At 40.6% G+C, this 23,773-nt stretch overlaps 1 long non-coding RNA gene across 2 annotated transcripts in view; it reads right to left on the bottom strand.

Annotated features, from left to right (window-relative positions):
* LOC110743681 overlaps nt 1-20,594 on the bottom strand; it is a 35,038-nt gene extending 14,444 nt beyond the window's left edge. Inside the window, exons 1-2 of one of the 2 annotated variants that reach the window (XR_002523049.2) lie at nt 20,070-20,594; nt 1,390-1,494 (exon numbers count right to left, since the gene is read on the bottom strand). This is a non-coding gene — a long non-coding RNA (uncharacterized LOC110743681). Of the gene's footprint in view, nt 1-1,389; nt 1,495-3,519; nt 4,084-20,069 lie in introns of those variants that run through there. The other variant, XR_004185175.1, reaches the window with a different exon arrangement.
* Between the last annotated feature and the right edge of the window lie 3,179 nt (nt 20,595-23,773).

Raw genomic sequence — 23,773 nt, forward strand, 5'->3', positions numbered from 1 at the left:
TTCCCTGACACTTCCATTCTCTCCCACAGTATCTACAATGACAATTCTGGTATTACCACTTCACTCAGTATGGATTTTCATTTTTCTCTTGCTTCCTGAAGCCTCACTAGTCAGTTTGCCCTGTGCCCTGGAGTCTTTGCCAAGACATCAAATCCTTCATTCTAAGAGTGCCTCCAAGCCAGTAAACTCATCCTTACCCAGTCTTATGTTCAAGAACCCTCAAACTCTAGTACCTTGGGTGCTGTTGGTACATATTGGTACACGCTGACTAGGTCATGTAACTTTTTTGGAGTATAATACCTTTCTCCCCTTATCAGACCCAGGACATCCCAAACTGGGTCATGCTGTGACTTAACACTAATATAGGCCTGGCAGCCAAGAGAATAGGTGAGGCCTTATCTTGATGGGAATGCAGTAGGGCTATTACCTTGCAGAAGATGGGCTCCATATACATTACCTAGCCTACAATGGCTTCTCACATAACAGAGGAATGTATTACCTCTCTTTTTATTTTATTTTTTTCTTTTTGAGACGGAGTCTCACTCTGTCACCAGGCTGGAGTTCAGTGGCACCATCTCAGTTCACTGCAACCTCTGCCTCCTGGGTTCAAGCAATTCTCTTACCTCAGCCGCCCGAGTAGCTGGAATTAGAGGCACGTGCCACCACACCCAGCTAATTTTTGTATTTTTAGTAGAGATGGGGTTTGACCATGTTGGCCAGGATGGTCTCGATCTCTTGACCTGGTGATCCACCCACCTCGGCCTCCCAAAGTGCTGGAATTACAGGGGTGAGCCACCACACCTGTATTACCTCTTAACAGGGGAAAAGGCAACCTCTGCAAACTCTAAGAGTCCAGAGGAGTCTGGGGAAGCTAACATCTGGGAGGCAGCCAGCAAGCTGTCCCTGTTCCACACATTAGAATCTCAGTTTTCTTACCCAAAGCCACACCCTGGCATAACATCTCTGCCTTGACTCTGTAACCAATGGTCTTTGAAGCTCAGAACTGTATTTAATCCTGAGTCTGGCCTTTTTCTTTTCTCCAAATGCCAAAGATAAAGGCCTCTTTGTAAGCTACCAAATAAGACTTGTGACTTTGTTAGTTTTCAATTTTTAACTGCCTTCAGCTTTTCATTATTCCTCTAACAGGCATTAATACAACTTAGTAACAATCAGCCAATTCTCATTTTTCTTGTATTAATTGTTTCCCCTGTACTTTTCAAATGCCTAAATCATTGCACTGGAACATTCTCTCAATTCACCAGAGAAGGTTTTTGCAATTAGGCCAACACCTCATGCCAGAGACTATCTGTGCCCCCCTCATACCACCTGGGACAGTGATCTCATTGCCAGCCAGGCTGTGAGTGATCCAAGCCCAAAACCTCATCTTACCGCCTATTTTCTTTGCGCATTCCTGGAACCACCATCAGTTAGTCCTCTGGGAACCAGATGCTGAGACAGAGTTAAGAATGCAAACAGTGGATTGAAGAGTAACACCTGTGAAAAGAGAAGGGAGGAAGGGGGACTAGGTAAGGGGAGATAGCAAACCATAATGTATATTAAACCAACTCTCGATCAGCCCACTACAAATCTCTGGAGCAACAACTGTCCATTACGGCAGTCCCAGCTCTGAGACTGAAGTAGACTTGAAGAAGAAAACCACAGAATGTTACCAGGAAACCAGACTCCTTGCAACTAAGCATCAAGTCCTTTCTTGAAGAGGAATCTGAGCAATGCATCTCTATGTCTGCCATTGTGATATCTAAAATAATAAGACTTTACCCCATATGTGGGCCTGAATATATGTTAATCTAATTAAGGCTAGACTGCCCCTAGTGAGTATTGGGACAAACTCCACATGACTTAATGAGGGCCTGAACCCTCACTCATCACCAGAAGCTTCTCAGTTCGCTCAGTTCTTTCCTAGTATGTGCCCAGATATCTTCTTGGTATCTTCATGTCAAAAGAGATTAAGCATAATCTTAGAGAGAGAAGCAAGTAAATACACCCCTACCTTTGAAACTATGTCTTCTGTTTTTAACTAGCCTGCTCTGAAAAATAAGTCAAATGGCCTACAACTGAGTCAACCAAAGAAACTAAGTCATGGCTACAAGTTCTCCAATCAGACTCCAAATGTAGAACAGCTCCCAAGTTGGCATCTTGCAGGTTACACTGCATTGGTTATAGTAGAAACTGCTGAAGATAAAATAGCCTAAACTCTGACTGTATCATGTTTGCAGAATTTCTGAGAGTGGATAGAAAATTCCACAATGCTGATACCAGAGTAGTGAAGACATTCATACTACAAGTTCCTGCTTAAGAGCTGTTGCTTGATGGAGTAGCTCCTTAGGAGCTAAAAACAACATCATTTTTCAAGAACTGCCCCATTTGTTGTCATTTTAGGAAGGCATTGGACAAACATTTCCCCCCGCCCCGCCGCCCACAAAAAAAAAGTGAATTTCTAGCCCATAAGGCTCAAATATCTTCTCCCAAGGAGAACTGTTGCTGATTTAAGAATGTGTTCAACCTGGATAGGAGGAGTACCTAGGTGTAACTGAGTTCAGTGCTGCTATTAGCAAATAATGCTCTGGTCCAGAAGTGTCTGAAGGTATACCCCAGAAAATGAAGAAAGGTGTGGTGATCCCTGGAGGAGATGAAGGTGAAATAACTGACAAAAAAAAAAATAGGAAACAACATGTTCAGGGATGCCGTTTGGCCCCACAAAGGAGCAGAAGTCAAGAAAAAGATGGGGAGAATCAGGAGTTGGCTAAATGCAGTGCCACTTAAGCTCAGAAGAACCACATAGGACACAGACCATGAACATTGCCTGAGTGTCTTCACCTCAGAAGTTGATGTCACCAACTAAGCTGACAATTCAAGGGACCGGGAGGAATCAGTTTTGTCCTAAGGTGTGGTGAAATGAGTAGCCACTTCCCAAATTCCTAAAGACTACAGAAAGTGAGCTCACTAGGGCTCTGGGGATAGAAATAAGTCCAAATATCGAGGAAGGCAGTGACCTCAAGTTTGTGGCAGAAAAAGCAGCTCAGGACTGGCCATATACCCTGTGCACAATGGAAGTACAAAAATGAAAGGGTGAGGCTTCTTGTTCAAACCAGACTCCTTGCAACTGAGCAAGATGCAACAACAGGGCATCAAGCCAAGTGCGGGGTCTTCTCGGCGCCCCTGAAGAAATTGGTTATAGTAGTTATTTATTGCTGAAGAAAGAGAATTAGGCTCTATCTTTGAGGAAAGGAACATCAAAGAATTTGTGGACATATGTTTAAACTTCCACAGCTGCCCTCTGGTTGGAAATTATTTACATTCCTCCCACATGCAGAATGAACTCATCTCCCAAGACCCCTCAGAACTCTCATCCCCTTATGCCATCAACTCAAAATGCAAAACCATGCATCTAAATCAAGTCCAAGAGTGTGTGACCCAAATCTGTTTCATTATCTATTACTACATAACAAATTGACCTAAAATTGGGTGGCTTCAAGCAATAAACAGTTACCAGCTCACAGTTTCTGTGGTCAGGAATCCAGCAGTAACTTAACTGGGTTGTCTAGCTCAGGAACTCTCATGAGGCTGCAGTCAAGATGTCCATGAGGACCCCAGTCTTCAGAAGGCTTGACAGCAGCTGGACAATCTACTTCCAAGATGACTCATACACAGGACTGTTGGCAGGAGGCCTTAGTTCCTAGCCACACAGGTCTTTCCATAGAACTGCTTAAGTGGGGAAACAGGCTTTTCCCAAAGTGGATGATCCAGGAAAGAGAAAAAGAGAAAGTCAAAATGCCTTGTATGTCCTTATCTCAGGCATCACAGTCATTTCTGCCATATTCTACTTGTTAGAAGCAAATCACTAAGTCTGCCCTCACTCAAAGGGAGGTAATTAAGTAAAGAAGGGCTATCAAAAAGTGTGAAGATTTATTTTCAAAACCACCACACAGACCAATTCACTACGTAGAGCATTATTTAATTCAAGAATACTTTCCTATAAGAATATTATTCTGAGTTCATATCCTTTGCAGGGACATGGATGAAGCCGGAAGCCATCATTCTCAGCAAACTAACACAGGGACAGAAAACCAAACACCGCACGTTCTCACTCATAAGTGGGAGTTGAACAATGAGAACACATGGACACAGGGAGGGGAACATCACACACCAGGGCCTCTCAGGGGTCAGGGGAAAGGGGAGGGAGAGCATTAAGACAAATACCTAATGCATCCGGGGCTTAAAACCTAGATGACGGGTTGATGGGTGCAGCAAACCACCATGGCACATGGTGCCTATGTAACAAACCTGCACGTTCAGCACACGTATCCCAGAACGTAAAGTAAAATAATAAAGGATGTAGATGAGGTTTTTAAAAATGATGAGATACAAAAGTGATACAATTTTGAGGCAATATCATCCTCCATATCTGGGTAATCGTGTCTAATAGAGATGACAAAAGTCACAGACAGGCAATGTAGTATAGTGGAAAGAACACTAACCTTAAAATGAAGAACCTTGAGTTATAATTTTGGCTTAGCCATTTTCTACTCATGTAAAAATGGACAAAGAACTTTCCATGTGTAATCTCCTTGTCAAAGAAAGAGACAGAGAGAGGTTGTTATCTGCACTAAATTTCTCACAGGATATTCTAAGGAGCAAATAACATGTACCAAGAACCTAAACTGCATTTCTACAATGAATTCTAGAGATCTAGCAATGTGTTTCTAGGCATGTAGAAAAAGCATACACTTCAGGAGTTAAAAGCTCCCAAGCAATCAGTAAAAAATACCTGCCAATTAACCCCTCAAGCCGTAATTGGATGGGGGAAGGCGAGATTTCCAATCAATCCCATAGCTTCACTACTGGAAAAGAACTTAATCCCCTCTGTCAGTTTTACTTGAAAAATCCTGGGGTGAAAACCAGAATCTTGAGTCTTGGGATTCTTGAGTCTTGGGATTCTTGAATCTTAAGGCTACCCCTGGACCCAGTAACTGTGACCAGGTAGGCACAATTTTGTGATTTAAAATGTAGCTCCTTTAGATCATTTGGAGCCCAGGAGCCTGTGATGTATAAGGAATTGGTAGCCCCTACACACATTAGAACCATAGAAATGGAGAGACAGGTATTTCCAGAAGAAGAGCCTGTATATTAGAGAAGAAGAGGAAAAGAATTCTGGGAAAATAAAACAATAGTTGTACTTTTTAGAAAAAAATATAATGAAAGCTCAGGCAAAGTAAAAAGCTGAGGTCATTGAAAGGAACTGAACATATAAGGTCATTCCATCCCATGACCTAGTTTCAAGGTAAGAAAAATGCAAGAAAAATATGTTCTACCCACTGAAATTTGACCACAGGTAAAGCAAAGCTGCCGCCATCCCAATATGGGTAATGTGGAGCGAAAAGTGTCTAGGGTAAGGAAGAATAACATCAAGCCATGGAAAGGGGGCCTCAGGGGTCAGGAATGCCCTGAGCTAGCCAGGTGACACAAGCATTCAGGGGCTCTCAGGGCAAGTCTCTGGATGAGATTGGACGTATTTAGGAGCAAAAACAGTAGAGACACCGCTGGTCACTGCTGTGAGTCATAACAAAATCCTTTAACATTGATTTATGCCTCAATTACATTGCCTAGGCCGTTGTTGCTTGGGAAACCATTGACTACCGAAATAATAATGCCGCAGAGCTAAACAAATTAAAAGTATCCATTTTAAAAGTGATAGGGAACATCTATTAAAAGGAGGCAGGAGGGAATTCACATTCATAGAGCAACTACCATGTCCCAGCTCTGAACAAGGAGTTTTATGTTATATCTCATTTAATCTTCAGAAGCCATCTATGTGAGTGCAGAAAGTAAGCTCCTTGAGGGCTGAGTTTTTGTCCACTTGGTCACTGCTGTATCCCCAACATCTAGAACAATGCCTGCAACTTAGAAAGCACTCAATAAATATTTGTTGAAAAATATGAATAAATATAATTATCTTTGTTTCTCAGATGGAAAAACTCAGATATAGATAATTAAATTGCTAAAAGTGACACAGCTTGCCAAGACTTTTTTTTTTTTCCTTTTCTTTTTTCTGAGACAGAGTCTCAATCCGTCACCCAGGCTGGAGTGCAGTGGCAAAATCTCAGCTCACTGCAAGCTCCACCTCCCGGTTTTACACCATTCTCTTGCCTCAGCCTCCCAAGTAGCTGGGACTAGGGGCGCCCACTAACACGCCCGGCTGATTTTTTGTATTTTTAGTAGAGACGAGGTTTCACCGTGTTAAGGATGGTCTCGATCTCCTGACCTCGTGATCCGCCTGCCTCGGCCTTTGAAAGTGCTGGGATTTCAGGCCTGAGCCACCGTGCCCGGCCTAGCCAAGATTTTTTAAACCCAATCAATATATATCAAAGCCTACCTCCTTGGAAGTCATTTTCTGCTAAAAGAGAACTTGTGAAAAAATTCTGACTTCACTTATCATTTAAAATCTGCACACTTCCAGAAAGAATTGGAAGGACCTAGTACATGACTTGCCACACTGTTTATTTCATCATTCAGAAAGTTAAGAAAATAGGTACTCCATATTTTGATCAATAAGAAAGTACTAGCTCATGAAACAGTTGTGATACAAATCTTAAGAACCATACTATATGCCATAACAAATGATGAGAAGTTTGGTATAACTGGATGTGTACCCTAGACACTTCCTGAATATAAGCCAAATCCTAGGGTTAGACTATCTAAAGGGGGGAAAAGAAAAAACTCCAAGATTGGCGATTCTCAAAAAACAAAACAAACAAACAATCAAATAAAAACTACCAAGGCAAATTTACCCGGAGAGAGTTAAATGGGTAAGATAATTTGAAAAAAAAAAACACTGAACTCTGCCCCAATCACAAGCAATTGCAGCCTAGCAAGGAGTAACAAGTAATGGCAGTTTGCCTCTGAGAAGGGGCTAGGACATGAAGACAGACCCCAGGTACAGGCATGCAAGATTCAATGGAAGTTGACTGGACAGGAATTCTGAGTTTAATAATGAAGAAATTTGAAGTCCACGGCGTACTGAACATAACCATTGCAACAATCCAAAAAACAGCTGGAATGTTGGCTGGATTAACTCAAGCACCCCACACTAAAAGCCTAACATAAGAAGAGAACTACCCACTTTGAGGCATGAATTTTGTTCTCTTCAGTCTCACTATTTTACACACAATGTCCAGGATTTGATTTTTAAAATATGAGATACACAGAAAAGAAACACACACACACTCATATATTGTCTGGAAATAAAGCAATCAACCCAGCAAGAACCCAGCTGTTGGAACTATCAAATATGAATTTTAGCTGATAATTAATATGTCAAAAATATTTGTGGTAAGTGTGCACACTATGCATGAACAAATGAGGAATTTCAGGAAAAAGATGGCAACTATTTAAAAGAATCAAATGAAAATACAAATAAAAAACACATTAGAGATGAAAACTTTCTTCAATAGTTTTATGAGTAGAATAGACACATTGAAATATGTGAATGAACTTGAGTATAAAGAAAACATATCCAAATGGAAAACAAAGAGGAAAAGAGAGTGAAAAAAAGAACAGAATAGAGCACAGAACCTTTAAGAGCTATGGGGGGGAAAAAATCAAATGACCTAATATATGTAAAATTGCAGTCCCCCCCAAAAAAGGAGCAAGATAAAGAGGAAAAAGAAGTATTTGAAGAGTAATACCTGATAATTTCTCAAAAATAATGAAAGATTAAACCACATATAGTGAAATCTCAGAAAAAGTAAAACAGGATAAATTCTGTTAACAAAATTCTACATACATGATAGTCAACTTAATAAAAACCAAAGACAGAGAGAAGATCTTGAGGAAAATCAGAAAAAAAAAAATTACACAGAGAGGAAAGATAGGAATTATGACAAAGTTTATCAAAAATTATGCAAGCCATAAGACAAAGTGAAACCTTTAAATAAAGGAAAAATGAAAGGAAAATTTGGTCATTCCAAAATTCTGTGTGCAGCAAAATGTTCTTTCAAAAATGAAGGAGAGATAAAGACATTTTCAGACAAACAAAAGATAAAATAATTTAGTTCCAGCAAATCTGCACTACAATAAATGCTAAAGGAAATTCTTCAGACAGAAAGTATATAGTAGCAGATGAAAATTTAGATTTATACAAATAAAGAAAGAGTATTGGATATGGCTTTTAAAAATGAGAGTAAATATAATTTTTCTTATTTTTTAATTTATTTAAAACAACTGTTCAAAGTAAAAAGAAAAGACATCTAAATATATTCTGAGGTTTATAGTATATATAAAAGTAAAACAATAGCAAAAAAGTGAGAGGGAAGAAATGAAAGTGTACTGTTGCAACATCCTTACACTATATTATTTAAAGACAGATTGTAATAAGTTAAAGATAGATGTATATACACATATATAACATATATTTTAGATTCTCAAGCAACAAGTAAAAACTAAAACAAAGTAAAATTATATCTATGTGCATATATATAGTATGTATACACATACATGTGTATAGGAATATACACATGAGATTAATAGATTAGATAGATGATTGATAGATAGATGATTGAAAAACTATATCTCTGTAATGGAGACAAAATGGAATCCTAAAAAAAGCTCAATTAAAACAAAAGTAGGATAGAAAAGAGAAGGCAAAGGAGCAAAGTAAAGATGAAACAAATAGAAAACAACTAGCAAAAGAGCAGACTTAAATCCAACCATCTAAGTAATTTCATTAAATATAAATGCTTTAGGGGCTGGACACGATGGCATGCCTATAATGCTAGCACTTTGGAAGGCCAAGGCAGGAGGATCACTTGAGGCCACAAGTTCAAGACCAGCCTGGGTAACATAGTGAGACCCATCTCTAAAAACATTTGTTTACACTAGCCATGCATGGTGGCATGAACCTGGAGTCCTAGCTGTTCAGAGGCTGAGACCAGAAGATCACTTGAGCCCAACGGCTTGTGGTTAGAGTGAGCTATGATTGTGCCCTGTACTCCAGCCTAAATGACAGAGCAAGACTCTGTCTCTTAAAATATATGTGTGTGTAAGCAAAACCCAACTATATTCTATCTATAATAAACTTGCTTTAAATATATAGATCAGTTAGAAGTAAGCTGATGGACAAAGATATACCATACATACAACAAGCATAAAAGAGCTGGAGTAGTTATATCAATATAAGACAAAAGAAACTTTGGAAAAGGACTATTACAGGGGATGAACAGACACAGTATATAATGATAAAAGGGTCAATTTGGAAATTTCCTCCTTCCCCTTTTTTTGCTATTTTTTTCATACATTTAACTTATATGTATGTTATAAACCTCACGATTCCTTTTTTTTTCATTTATCTAGCTTTTCTTATACATATAATACCATGGAGTAACCAAATAGTATATGATGGGATGCATTTTTTATTTAAATATTTTAACTAATAAGTAAAGAATAAAGAGTAAAATATAACAACCTTGCTACTCCCAATAAACTAATGGATCTGGATACTGAATATCAACCACTGCTAGTATCAAAAAAATATAATCAGACATTATGTGCCTCTTGATGAAAGATCAGACAACCTCCTATAGTCTTGCCAGAGAGGTTGATCATAAATCTGATAAATACTTTGCATCAGCTGCCAACTTGCAGGAAATTCAAAGTAAAGGGGAGCACGACGAACTGCATCCTAAGTATGCAATCAACAGAATCGACACTATGGGTAATACTACAGGTCAAATGCCCCAGGTTTTTCAAATGACAAATGATACAGAAAATACAGTTATGAAGGGTGCACTGTAAATCAAAAGAGACTTAAAAGCAAATAAAAAATTGGCAAGACTAAATTACAGTGTCTAGGAATACAAGAAAAGTCCAGTGGGTGACCATTTTTGAGAGAGGAGGAGGCTGGATGTTGTAACAGGCACATGGAATACTTCTGGGGTCTGGGTGATAGTTACAAGAGAACTTGTCTCATAAATAAGTCATTAAGCCACACATTTGCATTGTGTGGCTTTCATAATCTGTGCTTTCATTTACAATAAAAAGGTTAACAAAAAAAGCAATGTGATTTCAGAGCTAGGAATGAAAAATATTTATATAAATGTTGGAAAATGAGGATTGACAAATGATAGATCCTGAAGAAAGACTTCTTGTTATACATATTTATAGATACACAATAGCAACACATGAAGGTTACTTGTTGAGAGCCAAAGCGTCATAGTCACTTTCGCTAAAACAAGAGAACTAACCATTTTTATCTTTTTCATTGTTGTAGCCACAGTATTTGATTCATTGCATGCTAAATGGTGACATGTATACATACATTGTAATTCTTCAAATATTAAGGATTTAGTCCTTTTAGTTTTCATTTTCTCTATTTGACTTAAGAAACTTGTTGATTCCAAAGGGTTAGCTAACAACAACATTTGTAGCTGTAGTTATGATTATTTTTAAATATTATTTGTATTCTCACAGTGTAGAGTAAGAGAGTAGAAGTCAGAAAACCTGGTTTCAGATTGAACGCTGTCATTAACTCGTTCTTTGACCCTGGTCGAAACACTCTCTAAGAAAGAATTCAGTTTTCCCATTGTAAAACATAGATCCTGGATTATCTGAGGCTCAAAGAGAGTATTTTCACTTCAATAGAGGGCTCTGGGTTTTAACAGCTTCCCAGATTTCCAAGGAAACAAGTTTCTAATGGTGCCATTTTGGGGCTTGTGATTGGTATTTGGCATAGGAGACCACATCTAGTTTTCTTCTCTGCTTCTGAGTTCAGGGCTCCTAACCCATACAAGTCAAACCCAGGCTCCTGACAGCTTGGGTTAGGAATAGATAGATCCACCAAGAGAAAGCTGTAAGGAATCATGGATATGGGAACTCTCCCTTTGAAACTGGTTTATTTAAAGCCCACATGCTCATTTTTCACTTATCAACGTGGCAAAATTACAAAGAAGAACAATGCCAGGGACTGATATAGCAATGGCTGATGATGCACTGTCATATACTGTTGGTGGGAGAGCAAATTGGTAAAATTATTTTGGATGTCAATTTGGCAGTATCTATTGAAAGTTTACATGTCATGTCTTCTGACTCAGCAATTTCGATTATAGGAATTTACCCTATTTTGAAAAGCTATATATGGACATAAAAATATGTATGTGAGAGTAGGTTTTCTGGCCTATATATAATAGTGAAAAGCTGAAAGTAACTCAAATGCAAATCAACTGAGGATGAGTTAAATAAAATTCAGTACAGCTAAAAAATAAAATTCCATTCAATCATTAAAAATAATGAGAAGAATCTACACATACTATATTAGTCTGTCTGTGTTGCTATAAAAGAATACCTGAGGCTGGATAATTTCTAAAGAAAAGAGGTTTATTTGGCTCACAGTTCTGCAGGCTGTACAAAAAGCATGGTGCCAGCATCTGCCTCTGGTCAGGACCTCAAGAATCTTCCAGTCATGGAATAAGGCAAAAAGGGAGCCGATATGTCACATGGCAAGAAAGACAGCAAGAAAGAGACAGCAAGAGAGATACCAGGCTCTTTTAAACAACTAGCTTTCATGTGAATTAATAGAGCAAGAACTCACTCTTCGTTCTAGTCTTGGGACAAAACCAAGTCATTCATGAGGGACCCATCCTCATGACCCAAACATCTCCCACTAGGCCCCACGTCCAACACTGGGATCAATTTTCAGCATGAGATTTGGAGGAGACAAATATCCAAACCATATCATATACTGATATGATGTTCACAAGAAATTATTATTAAATGAAAATCACAAGTTACCAAACAAAATGTAAAGCATGGCTCCATCCATAAAACTGTGTTTATGTAGATTTCTATACATATTCATGCACATATATGTGTGTGTGTGATCTAAAAGATTACATAGACATAGGGAAAATCTGAAAGACTAGGCACTACAGCAGCCGTGACCATGCAAGGTTGATCTCAGCCAATGAATAAATGCAGTAAGGATATGAAAGCAGATCCATTTCTGGGAGAGGCACAACTCCTGACACAAGACTTTGCCTCAAAGTCTGTGTCTTTCTCAGCGAAACTTTCTCAAAACTGCATTACTATCTAAGAGCTTCCTTCCTTCCCTCTCTCTTCATAGGCCTCAGATCTGCATTTCAGTCAGATGACTCTCCTCCTCTCCCCTGACTCACGCTTCATTGTCCTTACCGGTGTTTTTGTTAATAAATCTCTTGCATGTCTAACCAGATTGGCAACTGCTTCTTGGAGAACCCAGACTAAAACCAAGCTGACAGTGTTTGCCTCAGAGAAGTGAAAGAATACGTAAATGTTTGCTGCAAGCATTATTACTTTTGCAAACTATTTTTCTTAAAGATCCAGAAATAACAGGAACAGCGATATAAAACATGTGTGTTTAAGGTGAGTCCCTTTTTGTCATGAGCACACAGGAACATATGCACAGACTCACATACAGGTATTCTGGTACTCTATCAACAGAAGAGGTAATGACTCTATCTAATGTTTGAACAATACTTTATAGTTTTTATTCTCATTAGACCTCTCCCATGACCTTGGCAAATAGGTAGATCTTTGTGTTATGAACCTCTTTCTACAGCAGAGGAACTTTAGCTATCTGAATCTTAGACTTCCTAATCTGACTCACTCTTGGTTCTAGTCTTGGAACAGCACCAAGCCATTCATGAGAGATCCACCCCCATGACCCAAACATCTCCCACTAGGCCAGTGTCCTGTCCTATTCACTATGTTGCCTCTCCGTCCTGAAGAGCCCAGGGAACCTGGACACGAAGCTATACCCCTAATGAACCAGCATGCAGCAGCTACACCCCTAATGAGCCAGCAGGCTGTACACAAAGCTCACTTTGACTTGGCAGCTCTGGCCAAATGTCCTGCATCAGGCCCAGCCTTCTTGTCTGCTTGGGTCTGTTTGTGTTAGAGGATGTACTAACCACGGGGACCATCACAGCTCTGCAGAGTTTTGCAAAATGTAATTATTAGACAAGATGAATTTTTAGCAAGTGGGTTCTCATAGCTCTGTTGAAAAGTACTGGTACTTTATACCTTTTCTTAAACTATTCCTCTCCAGATGGTTAGCACCAAGCTGAAAGAAAGCCAGGCTGGAATTCCTTTCTTGAGCACACAGTAAACAGACATCACACCATCCTCTATGTACCAGGGCAGGGATTGCCAACTGACTGTGGCCTGGAAACCTCATCTGCTTTGTCCCCTTCCCATTGCCCCAGCATTTGCAGAAGAAGAATTAACTTCTAGGTTCCTGGACTTGCCTGAGAACCAGGCCTGTAAACATGCACCTCCAGCTCCAGATTACTCTAGGCATTGATTTGTGAATATTGTTATCATTGTTATGGTCATTTTAACATTGGCAAATTTGGTCCAAAAACATATGGCTTTTTAAAAATTAATGTTTGTTGAGTAGTTACTATGTGTCAAGCACTATTCTCAACACTTGAAACTTGAATTCTCACAACCTCCCAAAAATTGGATATTATTGTCCTTATTGTACAGATTAAAAACCCGAGGCCAGAGAGGTTAAGTGACTTGTCCAAAGTCACACAGCAATAAGTAGTAGAGCCAAAGTTTGACCCAAGGTCATGTGATTTCAAGTAAACTCGTTTCATAAAACTATTTATTGTCCAAGAAAACCAGCTCTTAAAAAAGTAGTTTTCTCCCATGTATGTTTTCTGATTTCTCTCTCTTCTCCACCCCAAGAGAGGCATCTGTTCATCTTCTTTTCCCATTATCTCTTTCCCAAATGATTTTTTTTTACTCTATGGGAATCTTGTTCTCAAGGCATACTTGAGTTAAGACATAATCTACAGTCTGACTGTACCCTGAGAAAGGGAGACAGGTGTTGACTTGCCACTGAGGGCAGACCTGATTCAGACAAGTCAAAAGGAGAGACCTAATGACTCAGGAGGAAACAGAAAGCATTCCACAATGGCACAGAGCCCAGGACAAGCTGAACCAGCTTATGACAAGGTAAGTACCTGTAAGTTCTCCTAGTGCTGTTTTAAACTAATAACTCAAGATTTTAAAACTGTTTTGAGATCTATGTGCTATCATCTCTAGAAGTGGTCTAGGAAAATGGACATAAGAAGTTGGAGAGTGGGCTGGGCGTGGTGGCTCACGCCTATAATCCCAGCACTTTGGGAGGCTGAGATGGGTGGATCACCTGAGGTTAGGAGTTCAAGACCAGCCTGGCCAACATGATGAAACCCTGTCTCTACTAAAAATACAAAAAATTAGCCAAGCAAGGTGGCAGGCACCTATAATCTCAGCTACTCAGGAGGCTGAGGCAGGAGAATTGCTTGAACCCAGAAGGTGGAGGTTGCAGTGAGCTGAAATCACGCCACTGCACTCCAGCCTAGGCAACAAGAACAAAACTCTGTCTCAAAACATAAAGAAAGAAAGAAAGAAGCTGGGGAGTGGAACATGGGGAGATGGAAAACTATAGCATCATAAATGAGAAGTAGAAGATAATTTCCATGTGGGAAATGGAAGTTTTCTTTACTGGAAGGTAGAAGATTTTTCAAAAATTACAGGCATTATAAGTAGAATCAAGAGCTAGTACCACCAAATCAATCACACACCTATTCAGAAGGCTGCGCTAATTTTCCCCAGCCACCCTTCTTGGAGAAGACCAAACATCTGATGTCTCCTGCTAAGGAGACATAGAAAAGGAAATACTCCCTGCACCAATACGTGCCACCCACAACCTAAGAAATTCTTTAAGTCAGAATCCCAAGGGGTGAATAATCATCAGGTTTTGATGTTAGTTCTCCATTCTTTCCAGAGCAAGGAACCATCTGAGAGAGGAGGTGTCATTCCTCTGATCAGGAGGACAAGAAGTCAAGCCGAAGCTGAAGAATGTTCTCTAAGAACTCTGAGACCAGCGGATGGCCCAGCTAGCACGATCCTGACTCCCTGTGCACTTACTCACGTAGCATCGGCTATGAGCATGGCGTCAGAATGTTGGGACAAGCTAAGCACTTGGGGCAAATAGTTTCAGCTGCTGGCCTGAGCACCCATAGGAAAAGAGCAAGAAGAATGCCAGGTAACATTGCACCCAGGCTTTGATGGGTCACTAGGGTCAGTAGCCCAGGAGGAAGCAGTTAAAGAAGGGAGACATGAAAGTCAGTGCTAACATGGAGATAGCCGCTTTATTTCTTCTCCTCCCAAAGCCACAAACCTGGGAGGAGGTTTGTGATAGCTCCTGGGGACTGCTTTTGATATTTAGTGTGCTAACCTTCTTGGCTCTGCTCTGCACTAAAATGGCACCCCTGGGTGACTAGAAAAAAAGAAGTGTGTACGAGGGAAATTCAGCAATAGCCTAGGGAAGCCAAGGACCAGGGTTGAGTGGTTCAAAATTTTGCAAGTTCCTAAATGACCCAAGAAATTAATAAGAAGAAAATCATTTCAAATGACCACTCCTGCCCCTCCAGCTTTGGTTTGTTTTGGTTTGTTTTTCTCAGATGGGGTTAACAGTATTATCTCTAATTTGGTTATCCATAATAAAATCATTTGTGTTCTTTTAAAGGCCAGGGTCTCTCTGGAGGAGACAACTCCCTTCACAGCCTGAAGAGTGGAAATTTTGCCTACATGGGGACAGAAGCCAACTTGTGAACAGTTTTAGGGGCTACAGTGGGATATGTGTCAACATAAGCATTTCATATAACAACTGATTCACCTGCCCATGCCTGCACTTCCCAGACAATGTCACATCTAAAAGGCTCCTTCCTTCCCTCCCTTTCACCATCCTTGCCTCAGAATGTCCACTCCCTTACTGCTGCGGGCCCAGCTAAGCCAGCATACTTTCTTAACCATGAAATTTTTCAGGGCAGTCTTCATTTTAAATGTTCAATTGTTCCTATAAATCATAAAATTATGCTGGAAATTGCATTATGTCCATATCTAAATTTTGTCTCTTGTATTCCCTCTTAGACCCAGAAACAACAAAAAAATCTTGCCAGACTTTTTGTCCCAATTTTTATTTAAAAATAAACCATTCATCCATCACCAAAATATCTAGGTCTTGTGCACCAAAAATTCACCTGAATGCCATACTTTCTTCTCTCCAAACCCATGACAGATACTCTTAGTGGAAGACAGAACTCAGAATCCTCAAAGCAATATAATCTTCAAGGCTAAAAGTCATTGCCCATCAATTATTCATTTGTTCTAACTTTTGAAAATTTATTTATACTAAGATTTTATTGTCTGACAGATTAATGTCTCTTACCTTGCAGGTGTCTCTTACCTAGATATCTGTATGTCAAGATATCTGTATTTTAAATCTCATCCTGCACAGTAAATGCATTTTAAAAAGAAGACACCTGTGTGGATGTGGATAGTCTATCCAAATACTGCACCTCTAACTATAAAATTTCAGAAGTTCAAGTAGATAGGCAAAACAGAGCTGAGGGCTCTCCTGGGTCTTCAAATGGAATCAAGGTGGGGAACCCCAATTCCACATGTGCCCAAGACAATCTCAGTGTGTAAGTAAAAAAAGTTCCTCAAATTGGGACATTGTATGTCTCAGAGAAATAAAGTTACTAATTCACGAATCCACCTCTTATCTATTATAGAATACCAAAGATGTAAGGTACTCGACATTCACCAGGACTACCTAGTTCTCTCTGGTGGCCAGAAATGTTCAGAAAGAATGGAAATGTACTCCTACTCCGTACATCTTATCACACTGTCAAAAATGTGTGCACACATGAATCATACCCATAAAAGATGATTTGCAGATGTATTTATTATAACTGAGCTATTTCAGAAAATGTTTGGTGTCTGGGGGATTATTTTAAGGATGATAATTAGCATGCATGTACCACCTTCAGAAGTACTTCTGTATTAGCAATGCTGTTTAATTTCTGAATTTATAATGTCACATTTTATGACTTCAAATAAAGATTGAGACAAGACTCAAAGTTGGCTGCCACTTCTAAAAAGCATCACTGAACTGTCTGAGGACAGTTTAAAGGGATAATAATAGTAACATGAAACTTTTTTATCAATTGCTGTAATTTTCCATTACAGCCCCAATTTCAAATATTGAATTTCAGGCTACAGAGGGTAGCCTGATTCCTTAGTAAACTTATAGAGTGGGTGATTTTTGGAATTTAAATAAAAAGTGTAGTAGACTATTTTCCTTTGAACATAGACAAAAAGTCAGGTTGCCAATTCCAGACTGTATTAAATGACTGTAACCCATCAAGATGATATATTCATAAGTTTTTTTCATTTTCATCATAATAATGAGAAGCCAGCTGGACTTCCTGGGTCGAGTGGGGACTTGGAGAACTTTTCTTACAAGAGGTTTGTAAAATGCACCAATCAGTGCTCTGTAAAAATGCACCAATCAGCACTCTGTAGCTAGCTAGAGGTTTGTAAAATGGACCAATCAGCACACTGTAAAATGGACTAATCAGCAATCTATAAAATGGACCAATCAGTACTCTGTAAAATGGAACTATCAGCAGGACATGGATGGGGACAAATGAGGAAATAAAAGCTGGCCACCCCAGCCAGCAGTGGCAACCCACTCGGAAGGGGTTCCATGGTGTGGCATCTTTGTTCTTTTGCTCCTCATAATAAATCTTGCTGCTGCTCACTCTTTGGGTCCATGCCACCTTTAAGAGCTGTAACACTCACCATGAAGGTACACGGCTTCATTCTTGAAGTCAGCAAGACCACGAACCCACCGGAAGGAACAAACTCCGGACACAATAAGGGTACAAAAATGTAAAGCAAACTTTTTTTTGTCCTTTGACTCCCAACTTGGAAGTATAGAGGTAACTGCAGAATCTAGGTCCTATTGCTCAGCACACAGAAAGCCAATCACTGAGACAATGAGTATTGCCATGGAAGAAGGATTTATCTGGCTGCTACAGCTGAGAAGAATAGGGTATCAGTCTCAAATCCATCTTCCTGACTGACTAAAACTGGGTGTTTATATAGCAGGGAAGAACTGTAACCACACGCAGGTAAACAGGAATTAGGGAGGAGTAAGGAAATCATGAGGAATGAGGGCTTCGGCTTCTGGTTATCTGGATGTGGTCATCTGGTGCATTTCAGTTCCCTGATACTATCTGGGAGGACTGATGATTGGTTTCCTGAGAAAAGAACTCAGACAAGACAAATGCAACTTTCTCAAGTTTTAAGACTGGGTGGAGGGGGTCAATTTCTATGTTTATTCAAAAGAAACCATAAACATCAGTTCTGTGGGACAACTGAGCTGGTTTCAATTTTATTTTTTTTAAAGTGTTTGAGTTAAATGAATCCTTGATGAAGGAACTGGACCTCCAAGGAAAATCAATGGTTTGCTAAAGTTCACCCAGCTAGCTAGAGTAGAACTTGGACTTCAATTCAGGCTTGTGAATCTTTCTTTTTTTTTTTTTTTGAGACGGAGTCTCGCTCTGTCGCCCAGGCTGGAGTGCAGTGGCCGGATCTCAGTTCACTGCAAGCTCCGCCTCCCGGGTTTATGCCATTCTCCTGCCTCAGCCTCCCGAGTAGCCAGGACTACAGGCGCCCGCCGCCTCGACCAGCTAGTTTTTTGTATTTTTTAGTAGAGACGGGGTTTCACCGGATTAGTCAGGATGGTCTCAATCTCCTGACCTCGTGATCCGCCCGTCTCGGCCTCCCAAAGTGCTGGGATTACAGGCTTGAGCCACCGCGCCCGGCCAGGCTTGTGAATCTTAAAAAAGATTGCCAAGGAGTTGCAAATGTTAATATTCTAGCAACACAAGAAAGGCATTTTTTTCTATGTTCTAAGCCATCTTCACACATTGAGTCCCAGAACTAATGGCCTCCCTAAGTCAAGAATAATTTCATAGGCTAGGTACAAAGATCTTTTTTGCTGTTTTTAAAGAGAGGTTTTTGGGTTTGTTTTTGGCTCATTGCTTCTTTTTATGCCTTCTCAAGGACTAGGTTGAAGAACTCCTCCACAGGATCTAGGAGCCAGGGCACCTTTGTTTAAAACATTGCTGTGGAGGAAATAAAACTAGGGGTGCTACCAGATGCTCTCAAGTTATGCCTCTCAAAATACATGATCTGTTTCCACAGAGCTCAGCTCACCGGTTTGCAGAACAATTTGGTACTTTCATTGGGAAGAGTGATTACTACATTAGTAGTTGCTGGAAACAGCTTCTATTGTCCTGATTAGTCATTGTCAAGAATTCCTTGTAATCAGATCTGTGAAACATTGTTATCCTAGAGCAGTCCCCTCAGGGTCACTCACCCTGTTATCTGTGAGCTCGTGCAGAGGCAGGTTTAGCCTATACTGTTTGAACACAGAAACACAAGTCATCCAAATTGCTTCAGCTGTTCCTGCTGAAAATGACATCCTTGTACCCATTTCCTCCACCTATTGAACCCAACTATCAGCTGAACAATATTGAAGTGCGAAGTCGGTGGACCATGTAGTCGGGTTAATATGTACATGTTCGGTTAGATAAGCAAGCAGCATGCCCAGGAAACCTAAAAATACCTTTCATTCACAAACAGCAATGGTAACAAAGAGGATGGTTAGAGGAGAAAAAAGTTATTAAGTTATCAGAGGTTGTTGTTCAGAAAGGCTGTGCTTCCTCAGTAGCCAAAGATTACCCATGTGACTCAAATGAAACAAAGAGAAGCAGCATTTCAGAACACTTTTAAAACTTCCTGGAAAGCCGAATAAGGACAAAAGGCCAAGGATAGGCTAGGTCATCAGAACTGAGATTTGGGTCCTAAATTCCACACTTTGATACTGTGTTTGCCTAATGCATACTTGTATCTGTGCACTACTTGTCTTTCAGCACGCCATGAGAGATGTCCACCTTGTTCCATTCATGACATCCTCAAGACCACAGTTTAGCAGGGTTTTTTGTACTCTAAAAGCCTGCATGGGGAATATGCTGTTTTGTTAAGGCTTGACTTTGGAGGGTGGAGGAGGTCAAAGGAAAGTGAGTTCAGTTTCCAGGCCAAGGCCAGAGGGAAGAGCTTCTCACTTAGAAACAGCAAAGGAAGAACCCCTGGCTGGGCCACCAGAGCCTTACCCAGTGAATTAATGTCAAGGCCTGAGGAGGCCAAGGCCAGTGAACCAGCCTCTCTCACATGTTGGTGATCCAGTTAGTTCCATCCATCACACTATTTGTTTGCTCCAGAGAAATGTTCGGCAACTCTTTGTTGTATAGTTGGGCATCCTCCTGCCAAAAAAGAACATGAACTTGACTCTGTAATCCAAATCATTCAAATTGCAGAGGCACTGGCTTTACCCATCAGATGTGCGTGAGCAGATTAACCACGACTGGCTTGGATCCCTGAAAAATGCCAACAATGATAATAGTAAGAATACTAGTAGCAAACACTTATTTGGCATTTATTAGATGTCAGGCAGTGTTCTAAGCACTTCATATATTAACCTCTCTGGGCCTCACTGATCCCATATGTAAAATGAGACTGATAATAGTACCTGTGCCCTTGAGTTATTATAAGGAGTAAATGGGTTATAATATGTGCCCTGCTTAATACCTTTCTCAGGCCCATCATATGGTGGGTGGGGGTGTTATTACTTTTTTTTTTTTTTTTTTTGAAGACGGAGTCTTACTCTGCTGCCCAGGCTGGAGTGCAGTGGTATGATCTTGGCTCACTGCAATCTCCTCCTCCCAAGTTCAAGCAGTTCTCCTCCCTCAGCCTCCCGAGTAGCTGGGACTACAGGTGCACACCACCACGCCTGGCTAATTTTTTGTATTTTAGTAGAGACGGGGTTTCACCACATTGCCCAGAGCTGGTCTTGAACTCCTGAGCTCAGGCAATCTGCCTGCCTCAACCTCCCAAAGTACTGGGATTTCAGACATGAGCCACCACACCAGGCCATTATTACATATTAAGAAATCAAGCAGTTTGATTCTAGAATGTTGGCTTTTAGCCACTTGTATTAACCACATGCCTAACTTCTGTAAACTTGATATTTTCGTATCTGTCCTACATGCATATGTCAAACACACCTCATTCTAGACAACCCAATAACATGTCTGAGTGACGTTGCCTCGTCCTCCTGCCTCCCTTGTCAACTGACACCCCCACTCCCTTTATCTGGAGAAGTCCCCCTCCCAGGTTATGCTTTTCAAATAAAAAACAACCCAGAGCTCACAGCCCCAAACCACCTCTCTTACTGGTCTCTCACACTCCAAGCTACTACACCCCCGCCCTAATTACCCTATGGTCAAATACCAAACAGGTAGGGATAGTCTCTCACCCTCAGAGTCCATTGAAATTATTAAACTAGCCAATCCTAAGTCAGTTCACCTTGCCTCATCCAAGCTTTTCCCAAGGAAAATACAACAAAGGCTCTCGGCCACTGTTCTCTCCTCTTCCTCTGCCTCCTGACTCATCCCAGGGCTTCCCCATGAGGCCCCCATGGTGTGGCATGTCCCCTCTTCTTGGGAACTGTGAGTGATAAACTATCTTTTCTTTTTTTTTTTTTTTTTTTTTTTTGAGATGGTGTCTCACTCTTGTTGCCCTAGCTGGAGTGCAATGGCGTGATCTCAGCTCACTGCAACCTTTGCCTCCCGAGTTCAAGCGATTCTCCTGCCTCAGCCTTCCGGGTAGCTGGAATTACAGGCACCCACCACCATGCCCTGCTAATTTTTTGTATTTTCAGTAGAGACGGGTTTTCGCCATGTTGGCCAGGCTGGTCTTGAACTCCTGACCTCAGGTGATCCCCTTACCTCGACCTCCCACAGTGCTGGGGTTACAGGCGTGAGCCACCATGCCCAGTCATGAACTATCTTTTCAATGGCAAATGCCTCTTGATCTGTTGGCCTTACTATACCTCAAATTTTCTATTGATACACGTGTTGAAAAACACCACTGTACCCAGCAAATAAGTCCCTATGAATCAGACCAGGAATGCCTGCTAAGTACTCAGTTCATCTCTGAAGCCTTTCTTGCTTCCCGTGATTACTGGGTGGAATGCCAAAGAATCTATTTTTGTATGAGAAGATCCTGAAGGTACTTCCCTAAACAGAGGTCTACATCCTTGGCCTCATCTTATAATGGTGTTTCCTTCTGACAGAGCAGGTAGGACCCCTGCTTTTAAGTACAGTACTACTAAGGTTGCTGTACATCTTCAAAATACACAAAGATATAAAACAGGCAAACATGCCTGTTCTAGGAGATGAAACTATTAAAATTTTGAGATTTCCCACTGGATGTATTTGGGTTAGAAATTCTTCTTGCTTGACACTTACCTGGATGGGTAGAAATGAATCCACGAACTAGAGGGAAAAAACCTATTCCTTGGTATCCTACATAAGGCAAAGGAAAGTTATGATTGAATAGATGAAAAGCCTAAGGAGGGTATGAAACAGGGTCAGAATATTACTCCGCTTTCTGCTAGCATAACCATCGGACAGCCCCCACAAAGGCTGGGTCTCCACAATGGGCTACAGACAAAATCCCCGGAGTAGATGCCAATATGCAAGCCAGCTCCAAATCCCAGAAGTGCTAGAGCCACGTTCTGAATTCTGAGAACCTAGCTGTATACGGAATTATCTGACAAAACAGATAACATCTGAAGATAATGTGACACAGTATTTGATAGGAAACAAAACCTGAATAAAATCCTTTGGCTACTCTCTGACTCTAGATATCTTAAAATGTACATCTCCTTGTAATCAGAAGAACCAAAGTACAGTCACACCTAAGGAGGGAGGTCCTCCTTGTATTGACAGTCATTGAGACAGCCTGCCCATGGACACCTGGTGCAGAATGACACACTAGCAAATTTTAAAATCATAGTATCACTTCAAGGCAATTTGCTAAAATGAAACATTGAGACCCCACCACATCTAACTCACTTCCTCATTTAAGTAAATTGTATACACGAGAAAATGCTTTATTTGCATCAACGGCATATGCATTGGATGCCAGGTTTATCTCAATTCAAATATGCATTTTCACGTTGTAAACATATGGTTACAATTTCTGTGGAGCTGTTTAGGAACTTTTTATGGATCAAATCCTTAGTCCTGACATCCCAACCAGGTTCAGAGACTTTTTTTAACTGCTGCAAAGGTCTTTACTTCCTAAAGGCTCATTTATAACAGGAATTGGCTTTGGAAGTGTTTATATGCTCTTTGGTGTTGTCTATAATTACTTTCTCAGCTGCAGTGGTGGTAAGGAGGGAGATCTAGATGGAGAAGGGAGATGAGAAGAGGCTGCATAAATAAATAAAAGTGTCTTACGGGGAATCTCTTTCATCTCTCTGGTCTTGTAATTTTCTTTTTTCTTTCCCCAACTATAATTGAAAAAATGAAGGCCCAAGTTCTACCACAGATATTAAAAGGAACGTGGCTGGGTTTTGTTACGTGGGTGTCCTAGGCTTGAGGTTCGAGTAACCACTATGTAAAGGGCAGTGTCCAAAGAGGAGATTGGAAACAGTGATAACTGAGTTCTGTCTCCATGGTCATTTAGACACACTTGAGAAAACCATTTCACTTTATCCCAGAGATTATGAAAAACAGCTTTTTTAGCCTTCCATTATGTGTATGTTGTATGAGTGAGTTCAAGATAGGGTACCTGAACGCCTGTAATCCCAGCACTTTGGGAGACCGAGGCGGGCGGATCACGAGGTCAGGAGATCAAGACCATCCTCGCTAACACGGTGAAATCCCATCTCTACTAAAAATACAAAACATTAGCCGGGCATGGTGGCGGGCACCTGTAGTCCCAGCTACTCGGGAGGCTGAGGCAGGAG

Source organism: Papio anubis, chromosome 7 (assembly GCF_008728515.1).
Source record: "Papio anubis isolate 15944 chromosome 7, Panubis1.0, whole genome shotgun sequence".
Taxonomy (NCBI): Eukaryota; Metazoa; Chordata; class Mammalia; order Primates; family Cercopithecidae; genus Papio; species Papio anubis.